Below are 20,953 nucleotides of genomic sequence, written 5' to 3'. Positions count from 1 at the left end.
TCTTTCGATTACCCACCATCCTATATCAACACTGCTGTTACTTTAAATTGATCAATTATGAAGGATGATGAGTGAAGCTGTAATCATTTCAGTGATTTGTCCAAAGTTATAACATTTTGGCCATCCATCCTGATACCTGGCATTATCATTATAGCAAATTTAATTTCAATTAGACCGTGTTTGAACCCATATAGTTTCAGAAGATATAAAATGGTTAAAAATTTGTTTTGCAGTGTGTTCCTTAAGAGCATATCTTGATAGAACCTTGTTGAGATACTATTCCATTGAAACAAGTGGGTACCTTTATTTTAAGAATTTTGTTTTGATAGCATGTGCTAATATTATGTGCATGCACACACATGAATATATAATGTAAACATGAATATATATTAATATTTAATAGTTAATATTGATAACAGCATGTAACAACATTGGTTGGACTGTTATTTGGCATCCTTTATCTCGGTGAAAACTTAAAATGTGCAATAACAATAACTCATACATTGCCCTAAACATATGTGAGTTTTAGAGAAAATTCTTTAGAAAGTCAGTTTTGCAATATATTTTTTACTTCATTTGCTGGAATTATAACAGATAAATCACAACAAAGACAAAATAAGAAATAGATAATATTCCATATGTGATTGATTTACCTTTTGTCTCTAGAAGCACTATTTTTCCTTTATGTGCTGTAAAGCTTTAGTCAAATGGCCAGGAATATAAACTGTTTATGGTTTTTTGGATTGGAATTACAGTTCTTATCTTATTCAGGCTAGATCCTTGTCACAGCTTATGAATGAATAGAGAAAACTTCTGAAGATGTTTAGATTCTGATTTTCTTTTACACTGGAGCCTCAGAGAGCTTGAAAAGACATTCCTCTTCCAAACATAACTATGATTTCACAGATTATATTCATTTCCATAAAAGAATAGAGTACATTTCAAAGTAGCACTCTGATTTTCAATGGAATAAAATAATGAGTTATTTTGAGAATATCTCCAATTTTTAATATCATAAACTTTACTTCCTTACCAAGTCTTCCAAAGTAATATATAAAGAATTGAATATGTAAACAACTTCACTTGCTCTTTTCTTTTGCCTATAAGAATCTTCTCCCTGGTTTGAAATAGTTAATTTGAAGAAAATAAATCATGCCATGTTTATTTTCTTTTACTATATTTACTATTTTCACTTAAATACAAGTTCCTAAAATGTAATTTACTTTGATATTTTGTTTGCTATAATTTCAACCTCCTCTAGTATTAATTGTACATATCACAAACTGACAGCTATAAGAACAAATAGACTTACACGAAGATTTTTTTCAAATTTCAGGCCAAAAAAATTGTCTTAATTCTCAATATATGTTGCCTTTTCTACCCTGAAGTATTCTCCTTTTATAAATGTTCCTTAGCTGTGATGACAAAAAATTAATTATGGAGTCATAAATTTGAATTAAATATTATGTTAATATTACACATTATGTTTTTACTAGTAGTACTTTAAATTATGTTGTGCCAATTCTTATTAATCAGAAATATATATATATATATATGACATGTATGTGTAATGCATATAATATGTAAAACACATAAGATACTAATAGCAGAAACATCAGTAAAACTAAGTAAGTTATGAAGATAGTTTGAAATCCCTCAATCAGCTAAAGCTCCTGTAAGCTTTCCCTAGGCAAAACTAGAAGCCATTACACATAGAGCTCTAAAAACAGATTCAGAACTATCTTATTATAACCTCTATAATGTCAGAGCCAAGACTGAATTTGAAATGGGGGCTATCACACATGCTGAAATTTCTTTTCATCAAGTTTTCCCCATCCATTGGCCTATCCTCAGTGATGTTGATAAGTTGGAGTTAAAAAGTATTTCATTAACTGCTCAGTGACTGCATATTTAAAAATAAAATATTAGAAACCTTTGAAATTCATGCCTAGATTGGATGACAACTGTAGTAGACTAGATCACTATTAAGAGAATACTTACTTTACCTATACATTCCACCTCCATACTCCTCTGCTTCTTGCTTCTTGCCTTAGGGATGGGCCATGAGACATGTTTTAACAACAACAACAGCAACCACAAGTATATTATTATCTATCTATCTATCTATACATACACACACACACACACATATATATACACACATATATATTAGCAGGATTAAAATGACCTTGCATGTTTGAGCCTGTACCCTTGCATTTTTGCCATCTTTGTGAAAAGAATATAAGAATATGCCCCAGATGTTTTTTGGTCCCAGAATTTTGAAAGACATTTGAAACAGGTCTAAATCTATTCCATAACCCAATGCCAAGCAGTCAAGCCCAGCCTAGATCTGCTGAACCACAGCCAACCTGAAGACCTATGAGTGAGAAATAAATATTTTATTTTATATACCATTGAGATTTTGCAGTTGCTTATTCTGTAGCAATATAGCTATTTAATACAAGAACATTTGGAAAAAGGTGAGTGAGTCATAAATTTCAAAGGTGAAGGATGTAGGCAAAAGTTATTACTATCGATCTTCTAAGATCAGAAATTTTCTTTCAAGTTACCCATTACGAATGCTTTTGTTTCTCATGTGTCACTGCCTCTATGAAGCGGAGTAATGTTACATATGCCATCTCTAATCCTCACAAAAATGCTTCATATGAGATGGTGCAACTTCCATTTTGTACAGGATCAAAAAAGTTAAAGGAGTTGCCCTTGTCCCCACAGGTGACACAACACAGAACAGCTGCCCTGAGTGATCAGAACTCAGGGGAAATGCATGTCAAGAAGTTACAAAGAGAGAGCCAAGTAATTTATGACAATGTGGAGAGAAGAACGCTTCTGGATAATAATTGTAAAATAGTGCAGAGTAGGCAAGCATTTGTAATCTGGCACTTATCTTTCGGTCTAAGATGACAAATGAGAATATTTGTTCAAATCACTTTAGTGTTCATCACACAATCATTGTTCATGATATTCTCCAGATGAGATGTTGGTTTCATACAAATGAGAGTCACGCCATGTACAATGAGAAAAAACATATTGCAAAGATACATAAGGTATAGAGGGCCATAAACACACAAGACAGTTCTAGAATCCCTTATTCTCACAGTGCTACTCTCTCCAATTGTGCAGCTCCTTCTATCTGACGTTTTATTCCTTGTTCCCAACAGGCCAATCCATCTTGACTTCTCTAATCAGAATTATGGAAGGATGCAATCTGTTTGCCTCAGTAAATTTCTACTCTTTTAGAGCTCAGGATTATTTATTATTATTTCAGAGGTCAGAACTTTGAGTACAGAATCATTGTACTAGACTATGTTACAAGTGGGGTCCTAATGGGTTAAGTCAGGTTAATTGATAGTGATCCTAACAGCCTGGGCAGTCTGTCTGAACAGGGTGCTGTGGGCAAGGCAACCAAGAGGTCCTACTGGACACCACAGATATTGACCACCATGTCTACTGCAGGCAGTTACGTCATACTGAAGAGCAGACCATCCTGAGGAAGAGTAGCTGACATTTATCTTCTTGCCCCTGAGTGGGTTCAGGTCTAAGCAGTCTCCTGTAGATTGAGGCACAGTCTATATTTCCAAATACTGAATGGCACAGATCAAATTGGAAGCGTCATGTTTTACTCCAATTAATTATAAAGAACTCATGCCATGTGTAAATCTTTCTCCTATAAAATTGGAATTTCTAAACAAAACAATTGCTGTTCAAATCTGATTTTCAGTAGCTTCCGAACTAAACATGTATTCTGCAGAATCCCTATATTTTCAAACACTATGCCAAACAAAACACTTTGATGGGCAGGATCACCAGTTTGAGAGGAAAAAGCTCTGTAAAATAATGGTGTCAATGGTTCTGCTGCCTGTTCCTTTAAGCTTTCTTCAGATGCTCCGAGATTAATTTGCCATCAGAGCAACTGACAAGCATTCATTTATCGAATAATGATTTCCTAAATTTATAATTTATCTTGTTATGTGATGTCACTAATTAGGTAAAACTATAAATTATAAGAGTGGAAATTCCTTTCAGCTAATCATTATCATTGGTTTGAGTAGTTGGAAGGGAAGTGAATATTTCTGTACACAATGCATCCAAGAGTTCAGAGACTAGACAAAAACAAAATCCAGAGTCACATATATCCTCCCCATCATCATATAAACTGCATTATGAAGGACTTATCTATAAATATAAGGCTCTGAGTAATATCAAGGAAAATATAAATGTGACCTGTATGGGCGTTAGGAGAGACTGAATAAACGTTGTGAAATATGCTCTTGGAGGGGAAGATATATAAGAACAAAAATAATAAAACAAAGAATGTTGTGAAAAGCCAGTTCAGAAAAGGAATGGAGTGGTATTATATCTAAAAGAGTTTTAATATTTCCATACCCCATGGTTCATCATTTTCAGTGTGTGCCTTTTAAAACCAGAAGGAAAATGCAGCATGCTAAGAAATCTAATAACCAGCATTATAAAAGTAAATCTCAACCCAGACTAAGGGTGGCCTTTACATAGTCTGAAAGTTCTGAGTTTCAGCAAAGAAAAAAAATGTACTAGTTTTCAGAAAGACTAAAATCAAAGGTGCATCCCCAAAGAACATACACCGAGCTTACCCTCCAGTTAAATGGGAGGAAATGATTATATTAGCACAGATGCTGGCTTTCTGATTAAACTGTAAAACTAAAAGATGTTTGAAAGCATTTTAAAGTTTATTCATTTATTTTGAGAGAGAGAGAGAGAGCGCAGGGGAGGGACAGAGAGAGAGAGAGAGAGAGAGAAAGAATCCCAAGCGAGCTCCACAGTGTCAGTACAGAGTCCAATGTAGGGCTTGAACTCAGGAACCATAGGATCATGACCTGAGCTGAAATCCAGAGTCAGACGCTTAACCAACTGAGCCCCCCAGGTGTCTCTGAAAGCATTTTAAAGACCACATGAGAAAGCGTGATTGGTAGCTCACAAAAGGATCTTTCTTAGTCATTTATATATAATGATTCCCATTTAAGAGGGTGAAAGACACTACATATTTTCCCCAAATTGCTGGAAAATCATTTTGTTTAAAACTGCTACGTTAAGATTTGTGTCTGTGGACATTTCCTAAATAATAAACTCCAAATTCATAACATTTGTGTCAGTATGCAGGTCAGGGAGAGTGGGAATTATTTAATTCAAACAAAATATTATATTATCAGTTTAATTTTATTCTTCAGGACAGACTCTTGATACTCTTGATGACCTTTTCATTGAAATAATTGGTAATTTTGTTAATCAGTCCTGTTTTATGAGATCTTAATATCCTGCCAAAAAAAAAAAGAAAAGAAAAGAAAACTGAGCTTTATATTGCAATTCTTACTCTTTTACAGCCACATCCCTTTGAATATGTTTAGTTAGATTATAACACAAATACACATATGTTGAGAGCTATATTATATATCAACATATCAGAGACTTTTCCCAGGTTAAAACCACATGTTTACCATTTATACTCTCAAATTAGTATTCAGAAAATAGTACTTTCCCCAAATATCTATCATACAAATAAATTGCCCAAGCTGCCCATATTACTAATAATCTGATAGTTTTCTGTTTCCTCCAAGGAGAGAGTTGAACTTCACAGATAAAAGTCACTGCTTGAAGCAATGTTTAATGTTAAAGGTCCATCTGACTAACATTTATGCATATCACTTCTAGATTCTGGGATTATTTCTAAGTCAAACTGTGTAGCTTTAGGGAATAAACCAACTACAAGCTGTCTCTGGGTACATGTATTGGCATGTTTTATGAAGGAAACAAACAATACAGAGTGAGGCAGCATCTATTAAATCAAGTGAGGAAGACGAGATGGCCAGGCAAATAATTATAGTACAATGTAATACAGTTTACAGAAGATGGATATAAGGTATTTTGGGCCCAAAGTTGGGCGCCCTCAACTCTGCTAAGCTGGGAAGGAGAGATTCTTGGGAAAGCTTTACAAAAAGATGATACTTTAGCTGAGCTGGGAAGAGTAATTGTAGTTGAGAAGTAAAGAAGGTAACAAGTAAAGAAGAAGAAATTCTGAGCAAAGACACCAGTCCATGGAAAATACAAAAGCCGAGGGAATAAAAGGATAAGCTTAAGAGGAAAGAGGTTTGACTTTCATTGTAGCCTCATCCACTTATTCTTTCTGCTATCTTGGGCAGCTAGGTAGCCTCTCTTTGTTTTCCTTTTAAAATGGAGAGAATGATTGTATCTCCCTCTTAAAGTTGAGCAAAGATTAAAAGAGACAAACATATATTTTATACATCCCCTGCCATGATTCTCCCTTCCAAGTACTTCTTCCAGTCCCCTTTGAGGTACTGGAGCAGGGAAAGAATAAAAGTAGAAAGCTAGAGGAGAGGTCGGTGTAGCATAGGTACTGTGAAACATGAGCATCAGAATAACAGATATCTGGATGTTTGTGGCCACAGATAGGACTGCCTTTGGAAGCCTTCAAGCAGAAAAGAGATGAAATCGGATTTTTTTCTAGAAGTTTCACTTTGCTGGCAGCATGAAAACCAAACACATAAGGGAGGGGAGTGAAAGCAAGGACGCCATTGAAATAATGAGAGACATGAACAAAGGACATGCACATCAGAGTAGACTGAGGACTTAGTGCATGATTGCCTGAGGAAAGACAATAGAAGAGTGAGGTTGACAGGGAGCATGATGAGTCCAGAAACATTGCCAAATGTCTATGTCTAGCAACTCGACAAAATAAGAAACAGATAATCATACAAAATAAAGCATAATAAACTACAGACTCTTGTGTGGTTCTAAGTACCAAGGCTATAGAATCCAGAGCTGGAAGTTTTTCTTGGAAGCAAGAGCAGTAAGAGGGATAGCCTTTTAGAAGAAGCTGATCCTGAGGTGAGTTTGATAGGTGAATAAGATGCACATTCGTGATCTGTGAAATGAAGTCATAAGATGGATTCACAGCGTAAATGCGCTAGGCTGGACTGAACGGCTGCACGGTAGAATGTGTCATCAGGTATTCCTTTATGTACTTACAGATTTATTTATGTTGCACTTGATTCTATACAGGACTGGAGACAGTTAGTGGTTCCTACGTAACAAACTGCAGGTTGGAAAGAGTTAAGGATAACCTAAAATACTGTGAGGAAAGGATGCATTTGAAACACAAATTCAAATAATACAGCACAGAAGTACATAGTTTGCCAAGAGTGTGGAAGTTATTTTGCACTGGTCATTTTAAGCAAAGATACTCGGCAACTGAAAGATAACCAAGCAGAGCTTCAAGTAGGTAGCAAGTCTAGGAATAAGAGATTCACTTAGTCGATGAGTTCTATCATACTCAAATTATAATCATCGATCGAGTCTTTAAAATTACCTACAGACACATTATTTTCCCAAATGTTATATTTCACATGATGGTTGTCATTAAACCACATTTTGCAGAGTCAAATTATTGCCTTTGCTATTCTTTCAGGTTAAATCTAATATTTTCGTTAACAGAGACTCAATATGGAAATATCACACTCATAAGAAGTTAAATGTTAACTGATCAACTAAACAATCCAGCCAACAACAACGAAACTACTATGCTTTTAGTCTACATCACCAAAACTAGAAATGTGAGCAGCTCAAATCATGTGACACGGTGAACGGTGAACCACCAGAGATACCACACTCTGGCCAAAAAATGTATAAAGGGGACATGGTAGTTAATCTCACATATTTGAAATGACTTAATCAGAAGCTGGAATTATGTGCTTTATATGACCCCAAAGAGTAAAATATGTTTGTTGTTGGAAGTTATAGGTTGATTTGCTCCAATAAAATATGTCTAAGAATTTTTTAAGAAAGTGGTCTCTATGATGGGGTGCTGGGGTGGCTCAGTCGGTTGAGCATCCGACTTTGACTCAGGTCATGATCTCACGGTTTGTGAGTTTGAGCCCCGCATCGGGCTCTGTGCTGACAGCTTGGAGCCTGGAGCCTGCTTCAGATTCTGTGTCTCCCTCTCTCTCTGTCCCATCCCCACTCATGCTCTGTGTCTCTGTCTTAAAAATAAATAAAACATTTTTTAAAAATTTAGAAAGTGGTCTCTATGAATGGAATGATTTGCGTCATGTGGCAGTTATGTCCACATTTCTGAAAGCTCAAAGAAAGCTGAATGACCCCTTTTCTGAGTGTTGTAGAGGGAATGCATTCCCAACTGATCCAAGGAGCTCTACTACTGACCAGCAGGAACATCTTAAGATGCATTATATTCCTTTTGAGCTTCTTTATTCATGGTAAAAATATAAAAGTACCACATACCCTGCAGGGTCATTATGAGGAATACATTTGATTAAAGAACCAGAATGTGCCTAATGCATAAGGGGCACTTGACAAATGTTAGTTGAATATCAATCTGAAAGATTCCACTGGGTTTGGGTCAGGAATCACTTAGAAGATATCTCAAGGAATGAGCTATTTGCAGATATAGATAGATGATAGATAGATAGATAGATAGATAGATAGATAGATAGATAGATGATATTTTTCAGATAGATAAATCTGCATATGCCTTTTTAATGTAAGTATTTTATATCTTTCATTAAGCTTTATAGTGTTCATATACATGCATATGTTTGCAGATACTTTTTTTTTTTTTTAGCCTAGTCTCAATAGAAACCTAGAGCAGAAATAGGATAGCCTGGGTAAGTGTTAAGTTCACCTGCATTCAGAAACAAGAACTAACAGTTAATTAAATAATGTAGTAGTTTATTTCTCTCTTAGATAAAAGAAATTCCTAGTAGCTCAATTATGGTATGGCAACTCCATGTTCATCAGGGTCCCCATCTCCTTTTCTTTTGCTGCTCTAAGCACTTTTAGCGTACTGTCTCACAGTTCAACATAAGTGCTCATTTTTTCAGGTATAAATGTTCCCTTTTAGGCACTAAGAAGGAAAAAATAAAGGGATCTAAGAACTAGATATTTTGGAAGTTGCACACAATGCTTCCAATTACATCTCGTTGGCCAAAACTTGGTCATTGGCTATATTTATCCTCAAGTGATCCTGAGAAATAAAATATTTTGGCTGGTGGGCAAAATGTCCACTTAAAAATTGAAGTTCTTCTTGGAATAAAGGGGGAATATTGGAATGGCACATCTGCCATAGGTGACTAGACTCATATATAGACTTTTCTTTAGGAAGTATCTTTGGACTTGTTTCAACTGAATAAATATAGCCTTAAATTCCCAGCATTTTATGTCATAAAGTATGGCCAAAATTATTTTTCCCTGGGAAGCTTTCAAAACAGGAGTGATCAATAATCCAAGAAGACACTAAAATATGTCAAAAGAGTCTCAATTTAGCTGATGCTCAGAAATATGATTTGTCACCATACCCACCAAGATGAATTAGTCAAATATCATACCCTCCCTTGAAAACCAAATTAATTGACTTGTTACATGAAGTTATTAGACATAAATTATTGTGGGTTTTGAAAACCATCTGTTAATAATAATTCTTTTAGTTTTAGAATAGTAAGTCATTTTCCCTAACAATATTTAATAAATATGATCAAATATTTACATGCAGTCCATTCCTTTTTTTTTTTAATAAAACCATGTCATTGGTTTACAGAAGATATTTATTTTTATTTAGTTGGTTGGAGATAGTTTATTTCAAAATGGCTTCAATAGGAGTCATTAAACTGTAGTGAAGGGAAAAATAATTTCCCTCTGCCCTTTTAATTTCTGAGAACCCTGTAACAAAAGATAGACGGGGGGGAAAAACAGAAGTTTATTAACATGTATATCCAAGGTACTCATGGGAAATAATCAGGAAAAAATGAAAATGGCCAGAGGTGTCTTAGAGTTAGCTTTAAATACCATCTTCAGCAAAACAGAGAAGAGTGTGGGGGAGGCCAGCTGTGGAGAGGTAACCAGAAAAAGTATAGTAAAGAGAGTAAGGTTCGTTACGCAGATTTCAAGCCAGTGTCTTCTCCATTGGTAAGAATCTCTTGTGATTTAGTCATCCTTTTCTGCCTGATCCAGAGAGAAAGACATACTTACAAAGGAAAATTTCTTTCATAAATGGAAATTTCCCTACAGGTGAGTAATTTCTAGTCTATTCTCAGAGTTTTTCCTGTAAATTCTTTCTCAAAATAATCAGCTCAAAATGACCCTTATGCCAAAGAAACATTATTTTGAGGGTGACTTGTTCTGCCACCTGTCATTCACATGACCAATGATCTAATAAAAAACATTGTTTTATAAGGCTCAAGGTAGCCGTTTTGTCTACTTAGCTGATATTTCTTCTTCCCTAGTGTGACCCTTCTGCTAGTTTTAAGTTGCAGTGTACCTACATCCATGATTATCAAGAGAAAACAAAAAACAAAAAAACTGTAGTTTCTCTCCTCCAAAAGTAATGATTATATGGCAAAGGAAAACATTTTACTATATCTGTTTTTTAAAAATTAACATTTTCAAGTTAAGGGATTTTTAAATAACTTACAATAATTTAGAAGACATTAGTCATCTAAAAGTTTATTAATGAAGAAGCATCAAGCCTTGATTTTATTCTTTATGTTGTATTCATTTCATGAATTATTTTTATAGATAAATCTGTACTGTAGTATAAATACTCCTGTCCAGTACATTTTAGGAAATATTTATGAAATATAAAAGTACCTTATTTAAAACTATAAATCTTTTTTTTTAATGTTTTTAATGTTTATTTATTTTTGAGAGAGAGAGACAGAGTGTGAGCAGGGGAGGGGGAGAGAGAGAGGAAGACAAAGAATCCAAAGCAGGCTCCAGGCTCTGAGCTGTCAGCACAGACCTGACCTGAACCGATCATGAGCTGAGCAGAAGTCTGGTGCTTAACCGACTGAGCCACCCAGGAGCCCCAAAAATGTAAATACTTTTAAGTTCACTCAAACTAATAAGGTAAATCTTGAAAAATAACCATCCCACACAGTGCTAAAAGAAATGAGCTATCAAACCATGAAACGATATGGAAGAATCTTTTTTTAAATAAATAAAATAAAATTTATTTATTTATTTTGAGAGAGAGAGTGTAACCAAGGGAGGGGCAGAGTTAGAGTGAGAGAGACAGAGAGAGAGAGAGAGAAAGAGAGAGAGAGAGACAGGGAGAGAGCATCCCAAGTAGGCTCCATGCTGTCAGCACAGAGCCAGATGCCTAGCTTGAACCCACAAACCATGAGATCATGAACTGAACCGAAAGAGTTGGACACTTAACCGAATGAGCCACCCAAATGCCCACCCTTTTTTTAAATTAAAGTTTATCGATTTATTTTGAAAGAGAGCACAAGCAGGGCAGGTGCAGAGAGAGAGAGAGAGAAGAAAAGACAAGGAGGAATCTTAAATGTATATTACTAAGTAAAAGAAGCCAGTCTGAAAAGGCTATATTTTTTATAAGGATAACATAGGACATTCTGGAAAAGGCAAAACTATGGAAAGAGTAAAAAGATCAGTGGTTGCAGGGGTTGAGGGCAGAGGGAAAAGAGTAGGGACAGTAAAGAGTATTTTTAGGGCAGTAAAAATACTATAAAAGTGGATGCATGTTGTTATATATTTGTCTAACTCCACAGAATATACAACAGCAAGAGTGAACTCTAATGTAAACTCTAGACTTTGGGTGATAAGGATGTGTCAGTGCAGGCTCAGCAATGGTAACATATGTACCACTCTGGTTCCAGAAGTTGATAATAAGGCAGGCTATGCATGTGTGAGGGCAGGGTGTATATGGAAAATCTCTGAATCTTCTCCTCAATTTTGCCAAAAAAAAATAATAACTAAGCCTTAATTTTTAAAAAGTCCACATTGATACACAGTAATTTTCAATTTTCTATCCAATTCTCTCCTTTATTTCATATATATTTCAATTTATTTGTAATAGAAATTTTCAGAGTGTAACAAGATAACTTTAGAGAAGCTAGAAACATTCATTATCTGAGATATGAAAATGTCTCAGGACAAAAATACATTTTAAAAGAAGCTTTAGAAACATGCTTAACATAAATGGATGTTAAATCTGCATTGAACTCAGTGTTATTAGCAAATGATAAACCTCTAAAATTAACTATATTGTCATCTGCTTAAAATGTGGAACTTCTAAGCTCTCGAAGTTTCCATTCTTTGACGTTAATGTAATACAGTGAGAAGTTCATTATAATGTAATGTTCAAAACATTACTGAGATATAAAAATTATCCCCAAGTTAAAAAATGCAGTTTGCTGTTAAGCTGACATTACAGTTTATAAACAATTTCAGATGGGAGTTCTTGAAGTTTTTAATGGCATCCATCTTCAACACAGCTCCTATTTATCTCACTGAAAGTGTATTACATTTCAAAATCTAAAATTAACCAATTGAAAACATTTACAATTAACAACATAAATACATTGCCTTAAACAGAAGCTCATTATCTCTCAGGAAGACTTCAATAACAATCCTAATGGATTTCCTACCTCAAACTCCTTGCAACGCACAACAAAAAGTACACTAACAGGACAAAAATTTGCAATAATATAAGGTAATTTCTCTTTGAATATGCCAAATTAGCCAAGACAATTTTATTTTTGTGTCCACTGTTATTATTTTTTTTCTGTATGCATCTTTATTCACTATATGGAAATTCTAAATGGAGAAAATAACAATCACCATTATTTATTGGGCACCTACCAAATTCTGCTTTCTGTTTTCATCACTTTGCTGCATTATCTCATCTCATTCTTACGTTACTATCAGAAAGCCATTGCTCTTCTGAAACAGAATCCTACAGAAGTTGTTAAACTGCCCTGAACTTTCTTTGTTAATAATTAATGGCTGACTGCGATTTAGAGCCAAATATATGATTCCAAATGTGTTTTCTTAACCATTATACTGTACTGCTTTGCAGACATTCCTGAAAATATAAATATTAAAACCCAATTGTTTTAATATATTTGTATATTTTGCTTTATAACAAAAGTCTCTTGTTTTACTCTTTTTTAAAAAAAAGTTTATTTATTTGTTTTGAGAGTGCGAGCAGGGAAGGGGTAGAGAGAGGAAGAGAGAAAGAATCCCAAGCAGGCTGCATGCTGCCAGCGCATAGCCTGATGTGGGGCTCAAACCCATGAACCATGAGATCATGACCTGAGCTGAAACCAAGAGTTGGATGCTTAACTGACTGAACCATCCAGGGGCCCCAAGATTCTTTTGTTTTTAGTTATATATTTAATATTTCTAACCATTAGAGACGTGTAAGATGTAAGTTAAATGGAAATAAATTCCAACTTGTTTCCCTTGACATGACTAAGTTTCACATGGTTAAGAGATGATGGATGCTTTCACAAGATAAAAAGCTCTTGAAAATATAGGAAACAAAAAGAAGAAAATATGTGAAACAAATTAAGATGAGATACATCTTGTGCTAATAACCTGAATTGTTCTCATTGCAACATAGCTTCTTCCGACAGATACATTGTGCACCAACCCTATACCAGAGAATATCATACCATGTGTTGTTCTTCAAATATTGGAATATTATAAAAATTATAAAAATTTCTTAGATTTTATACATTTATCACTTCTAATGGAGAAAGAAGTGACTTTAGGATCCCAGGGGGCCTCACCAAACATTTGTGTTTCTCGTGACCCTCTCTTGTTTAAGCTTAAGACAAGTGGTTGTGTTTCTTTGATGAAACTTGAAATGCCTTTCTCATCTATTTTTATTAACTTGGAAAGAAATCGGATGAAAACGATTCTGTGCTTTGCTTTATTTTACCACCCTTCACTAAGCAATCTGTTGATAGCATTTTAAACACGATTTAGGAAGAAGTTATATTAGATATAACTAACAAAAGGGGCAAGGGTAAACTAAAACACAGCTAAGATCCCATTTCTGCATTTTCAGCCATGTGAAAGCAGCAGTTTTACTTTCCCCATTGACCGTTATCCTGGGAAAAGCAGGCTTGGGTTCCTATTGGTCTGCTGGTAGAGTAATTGAGGAAAGCAAAGAGAAGACTAAGACAAATATTTTAATAACTGAATTGCAGGGTAGGATATGGTAAGCATCATAAGGTACATATTTACTAACTGCATATGGAGGTTCAGCTGAGACAGAGATCACAATTTCATATTTTTGTCATGCATAAATGATATTTCAGATTAGTCTTAAAGAAAGAGATCAAGATTGAGGTAGAAGAGAAGCAGATAAACATGAAAAGTACAACTTAACTTATGGATGTTTGGAAAATCTTAACTAGTCCTCTTGTGTCTGTGCTCAAGGAATACTCTGAAGGCTAATATGAGGTAAAACTGGAAGTCTTCACATTTTTTGAGTGATGTAGTTGGACCTAAATTTTAGAAAGATTAATGTCAGCAATATGGAAATTGAACTGAGAAAGGGAGGGATGGGGAGGAGAAATGTCAGCCAAGAGGAATGATCCAAGTCAAGGAAAGAAATAACAAAAATCTGAATTAGGATTGGATCAATGGGACTCTAAGGAGTAGAGGACAGAATTGACGAAATTTGCCAGAAAGTTCAAAAAATGGAAAACGTTTTTGAATAAAAAATAGAAGATCAGCCTGGGGTTTATACGTTCAGAAAATATAAGTTACAGAAAGTCAAAATGGACCGGAGCAAATTGGCCCAGAAATAATTCGTGAAATCTACTCAAGCTGAAGAAGGTAGAATCTCAGAATGAAAGTGTCCACCAAGAAGGCAACAAAATGAAGGAAAAGAGACTCACAATTAGGTGATGGGTATAACTTGATTTTATCTGGAATAAAATAAACATCTTAATGGCCTTAAAAAGGTAAAGATGGGTTTTTGGTTCTTGCGATACCAGCATAGGCCTCAGGATATTGGAAGAGTTTAAGCCAAAACATGGATATCAGACCAAATTATACAACTTGTATCAACAATATGAATGAAAAAATTAAGAAAGAAGAATAGAAGAGATCCCTATATGCCCTGTCTTCTCAATTTGGTCAAGTGGTAGATATCATAGCTTTAAAGATCTGAAGATGAGGGGGCGAGGCTTTGTTATTTTTAAGGAACAAGCTCACCCACAAATGCCTTGAGACAGTTACAAGGATTTCCACTTTACAGCAAAACAATGCAAGGGGCTCAGTCGGTTAAGCATCTGACTTTGGCTCAGGTCATGATTTCGTGGTTCATGAGTTCAAGCCCTGCATGGAGCTGTCTGCTATCAGCATAGAGCCTGCTTTGGATCCTCTGTCCCCCTCTCTCTCTGCCCCTACCCTGCTCATGCTCTCTCTCTCAAAAACAAATAAACATTAAAACAAACAAACAAGGAGAATCCAGTACGCAAAAACAGATTCTGATATAATATCTAAAATGTGTGGCCCTTTTGCTGACAAAGAAAGAAAAGGAAAAAGCAAAAACTGTGGACCAGAAAACAAAAAGCCTGGTCAGGGAACACCAAATGCAGCAAATAAAATACCCAAGGAAATTCAAAATCAAATCCTCAGGTGCCTGATTACCTTCCAAACTGTATTTTATTCCTTACTAATCTGCCAAAGGAGACTAATGAGATAATGTTACCCATGCTGTTTAATCAGTTTCCTAGTTTCAAGAAAGAATGTTTGGTACCTGGGAGGCGTGACATGGCTTTTGTTGAATTTGCAAATGATGAACAGGCTGGAGCTGTCAGGGATGCTTTACAGGGATTTAAAATCACACCGTCCCATGCCATGAAGATCACTTATGCCAAGAAATAACATATGTTGATAGTTGTCTTTAAAGTATTTGGTGTTATTTATAGTGTTTGTTTTGATAACATTTGGTCAGGCCACTTTGACAGTTGGGGGTGAGGGGGAGTGAAAGTTAAATTTTGTGAATGATTCCAAAAAATACCTAGTCTTTGTTTTGCATCAACCAACTATGAAATATACAGGCCTGAATTTTGTATAATAAACTTTTATTTGTATTAGAAAGAAAGAAAGAAAGAAAGAAAGAAAGAAAGAAAGAAAGAAGGAAAAGAAGAAAGAAGGAAATGAAGAAGGAAGGAAGGAAGGAACGAAGGAAGGAATGAAGGAAGGAACGAAGGAAAACAAGTAACCAATAAAGGATCAGGATACAAAACACCCAGAGGCTTTATGTCCAAATCACTGTAACTTTTCTTTCTTTATTTTTTAAACTTTTTTAAATGTTTGTTTATTTGTTTGTTTATTTATTTATTTATTTATTTATTTATTTATTTTTGAGAGAGAGTGCGAGCAGGGAAGGGGCAGACAAAGAGGGAGACAGACTATGAAGAAGGCTCCAGGCTCTGAGCTGCCAGTACAGAGCCTAACGTGGGGCTAAAAAATACGAACTGGAAGATCATGACCTGAGCTGAAGTTAGACAGTTGGCCAACAGAGCCACTCAGGCACTCCTAGCAAAGCCTTTAAAATTGTAAGGGAGAATGATCTCAAATTATAATTTTCCATACAGACTGCTAGTCAACTGTGAAGGATGAATAATGGCATTTTCTGATATGTAAAGACTTCAAAAAATCTCCCATTGATCCATTAACAGCAAAGAGTAACTAGAAGATATATTACAGTTAAAATAATTAATTTACTAAAGTTAAAGTAATTAATTTACTACAGTTAAAATAATTAAACTCAGACACAGACAACACAGAAAGTATGGAATCCAATACAGGAAAGAGATACACAAAGGAAACTAACAGGAACATGGTGAAGGCAAATCCTAAAACAAAAGTTGCAAAACAGGTCTAGAGGACAATCCATCCAGACAGGAGTTGGAGGACAGTGACTTCCAAAAGGGATACTGCCAAGAAGTTAATGTTCATGATAGAGCAACTGAAGTATTTCAATGTATTTTCTGGGTCTTCCGTAAGGTCAAAGAAGTTGGTGATTAATAAATTATACAGGAAACAGAGAAAATAGAAAACCAAGGCAGTCATTAATTCCAGGACAAATAAAACATTGCCTAAGAAAAGTCATTGTAATCACACTACAATACTTCTCTTAGCTCTGAATAATATTTGCATTGTCATAAATTCATGAACATTAAAAATTAATTCAACCAAAAAGAGTGATATATAAACTACATTAGGAACATCAGGGAAGAGAAAGTATTTACCTCAAAGAGAAGCAAATATATGTCTTCCATAATAGAGAGTTATTAAATAATATCTAAAACAGAAGGACCAAGAAATGATAATTTAAAAATGAGATTCATAAAGGCACAGTGTAGGGAATATGGTACTGTAATAGCATAGTATGGTAACAGGTGGCATCTACATTTGTGGTGAGCATACATAATGTATAGAGATGTTGGATCACTATGTTGAACACCTGAAACCAATGTTAACATTGTGTGTCAACTACACTCAAAGAAAACATTTTAAAATGTGATTTATAATATGGAGGCAACCAGCAGAAGTAAGAGCTCTAAAGGTTAAATGTACAGCCTCGATGATGAAAAGAGGGCAATAGAAAATACTAGGCTTTTGCTGTAAGCAGAGTACAACTATTTGACTTTCAAAATTATTTACATATATAACTTTGTTTAAAGAAATAATTAAATATAGAAAAGATTCTTCATGTTTCCAAGAAGAAGATAAACAGGACTGGTAGAAGAAAAGCTACAATCTGCAAGGGATTAAGAAAACAAATTGTGACTTAACATTTGTATACAATCAAGCATTGATGCTGTTTAAGTAAACATCAGATATTTTCAAACACTCGAACCTGCAGGGAATTCACCACATATAAGGTCATCTTTCAAAAATATTAATTAAGTAATTAAATGATTTTAACATAAAATGGAGCCAATCAAAAGCTCAAAGTAATGGGACAAAATGCAGGGATGATGTTTACAGAACAGAATACAATGTTATAAAATTTGACAATTAACATATATTAAATCCTTTTCTTAAATTGAGACTTTTGGAAAGAGGTGGTGGAAAATGTGTGAATATGGTAAAGGTCCAGGCACCTGGGTGCTCAGTCACTTAAACATCGGACTCTTGATTTCTGACTCTCAGGATTCCTGAGTTCGAGCCCATGAGGGCTCCTGGCTCCACACGGAGAGTGCCAGGCTGAGAGTACAAAGGCTGTGTGGGATTCTCTCTCTTGCTGCCTCTCCCCCACTGGCACTTTCTCTGTCTCTCTCTCTCAAAAGTAAGTAAGTAAATAAGTAAATAAATAAATAAATAAATAAATAAATAAAAATTTTTTGAGTGATAAATGTGTTTCAACACCTGTCTAAAACTGAAATATGTGTTTCAGGAAATAAAACACAATGATTTCAACCTTTTAGTCTTTCTCATGTTTTTTTTCTATAAAGTTAGAGGTATCTATAGAAAATATTTATTGAATTATTTGCAATTTCTTTAGTTTCTTCTTTTTATAGTGTCTTCATTTTTTAATAAAGTAAAATAAGGTGAATAATCTTAAATTGGCCTTCATAGCACAATCCTGTTTAGTAGCATTTTGCTTCCCTATCAGATGATGATCTTTCCATGTGCACCTATAAAAAGAACAATATCTGAATGTAACTTAATAATAACCAGGGTTGTATGGAGGGTATTTGTTTTTCTTTGTATTCTATTTGAATTCTTTATAATGAGGCTGAATTACAGAAGTCTAAACCTATATATATATATATATATATATATATATATATATATATGGAAAAGAAAAACGAGCAAAAAAAATTTTTTTTCTCAAAGGGAAAGAAGAGGCAAAGCATAAACATCCATTAATGTCAGTGAAGAGAACCCAGTCCAAGTTTTCTGTTACGTAGGTTGGCAGAAGTTTTTCCCAATATCTGGAATCCATGACTATATTCTGTGGTTATTGTAAGCAAGGCCCCCTCAGGTGTTTATCTTAAATTTTATCACTCTGTCCTCCCTCTGCTTACTCTATATGACAGGGACTCTGCTGGAGTCTGTGAAGACATCGTGTCCCTCTCTGTACCCTTGAACTCCCATCTTCTCAAGATATTTTAAACTCTTTTTTTCCCCTTCCTTGATACATGGTTTATTCTATCAGACTCAATCTGACTGAGAGCCCAAATGTTCAGGCACTTTCATTTTATCCACTTCTACTACAGTCTCCAGTTTTCAGTCAGAAAGCTCAATGTGCCTCTCCCAATCCACTGCATCTTTGCCCTTGTCCTCTGTGCATTGCTGTCTTCCACCTGGCTTCTCACTCTTGTCAGATTGATCTGGAGGTCACCTTCTGGTAGTGTCCTAACGGGTCTTCTGCTCTGACAAGCAGGTTGATCTAATTCCTCACACACACCGCAGATTAGATTCTGGCATCCATCCTGTTTCTGTGCCCTGGTGAAGCTGGATGGCTCCTCCACCCTTCCTCACTAACTCCGTCTGGTGCAGGGCACTGAGGGCAATTCCTGACGAGCCTTGGTGCCAAATAAAAAATTTCGTTAAACTTATTCAAAAGGGTATTTTTCAAGTTAATAACCAAAGGCAAAAGCAGTAGCCAAGAAAAGAAACTAAAGTAGGGTACCAGATGTAAAGACATTAAACCAGCGGAGTGAAAAGACAGAAATAAGTGGAGAGGTCACTAATGAGGAAGATGGTGTAACAGTAGAATGAAAAATAATTTCTACAGAGCTTACTAATCTAGGTGGTTAAGAACATAAACTGGAGGATTGTCTCAAACCTTAAATGAGTTAAATCTATACTTGTAGGAATGTAGAATATTTCACACGTTTAGGACTCACTGTGTGAACCAGCTAAAATATGTCTTCCTCAGCTCTGGGTCTTGCTTGAAATGCTGGAATCCTTATACATAACCAAGTCTGATGTCTGGTATAACTGCTACAATGCACAAAATATCTGTTCTAGAAAGAAGTATATTGGAATAAGCATGGTGTTTAGCCTTCAGTCTCTGTTCCACTGGATGAGACCTGAGTCCCTGTACCATCCAAGATGGGGCAGTGGAGGATCTGATTCCAGCTTGTGTATTTGCTTTGTTCTTTTAAGATACAAGCACAAGACAGATGGAGAGGCCCCTCAGCTACTGGGGAGTCCTTGTACCAATTCATCTCCCAACACACTGAGAATCTCCCAACTTCTACACAGTTTCTATCCCTGAGGAAGGGGAAGAGCTTATGGATCCCTACTTTGTCACTTTGTCATGTACAATTAATAAAGTATACTGTGCCCAGCCAAAAAAAAAAAAAAAAAAAAAAAAAGGATACACCATGCACCATGTACCCATTTAGGGAATCCCTGTCTGGAGAAGCACAGTATTCCTCTCTGTTTTATTCTTTAGATGGATCCATGTAAGTGGGGCTGTTCTAAATATCAGCATACACATCTCTCATAGACTCTTTGGTTTGCTCCCAATTGGTTCCTGACACTGAAAGCAGCACATTCAAGTCTTTTCTCTAACAGGAAGAGAGTTTTTCAATGTGTATGATATGGTAAGCTACAGTCAAGAAAGCAGGTGGGACTTCCCTCCTCAGGCTGATAGTTGTTTTGTCTTCCCTTGGCAGCTATCCCAACTCTATCTCACAGATGCCACAAATAACAACACATTGCCATCTAGCTCTGAATATACCTGCATTCCTCTACAGCAAATGCCTCACAAGAATTGCTTGCATAGACAATCTGCATTTTCTCATCTCCCATTCTTTCTCTCTTTTTTTAAATATGAAATTTATTGTCAAATTGGTTTCCATACAACACCCAGTGCTCATCCCAACAGATGCCTTCCTCCATGCTCATCACCCACTTTCTCCTCCCTCGCACCCCCCCATCAATCCTCAGTTTGTTCTCAGTTTTTAAGTTTCTTATGGTTTGCCTCCCTCCCTCTCTAACTTTTTTCCCCTCCCCCTCCTCCATGGTCTTCTGTCGAGATAGAAGGAACATACTTAAACATCATAAAAGCCATTTATGAAAAGCCCACAGCTAATATCATCTTCAATGGGGAAAAACTGAGAGCTTTCCCCCTGATATA

The 20,953-nt window shown here is 35.5% G+C and overlaps 1 pseudogene; it reads left to right on the top strand.

The window, feature by feature from the left end:
* Positions 1–14,872: 14,872 nt before the first annotated feature.
* On the top strand, positions 14,873–15,912 carry LOC122470043 (annotated as a pseudogene).
* Positions 15,913–20,953: the final 5,041 nt, after the last annotated feature.

The sequence above is a fragment of the Prionailurus bengalensis genome, chromosome D3 (assembly GCF_016509475.1).
Source record: "Prionailurus bengalensis isolate Pbe53 chromosome D3, Fcat_Pben_1.1_paternal_pri, whole genome shotgun sequence".
Lineage (NCBI taxonomy): Eukaryota > Metazoa > Chordata > Mammalia > Carnivora > Felidae > Prionailurus > Prionailurus bengalensis.
Note: the sequence above shows the minus strand (reverse complement) of the source record. Positions and strands in the feature narration are given on the sequence as shown.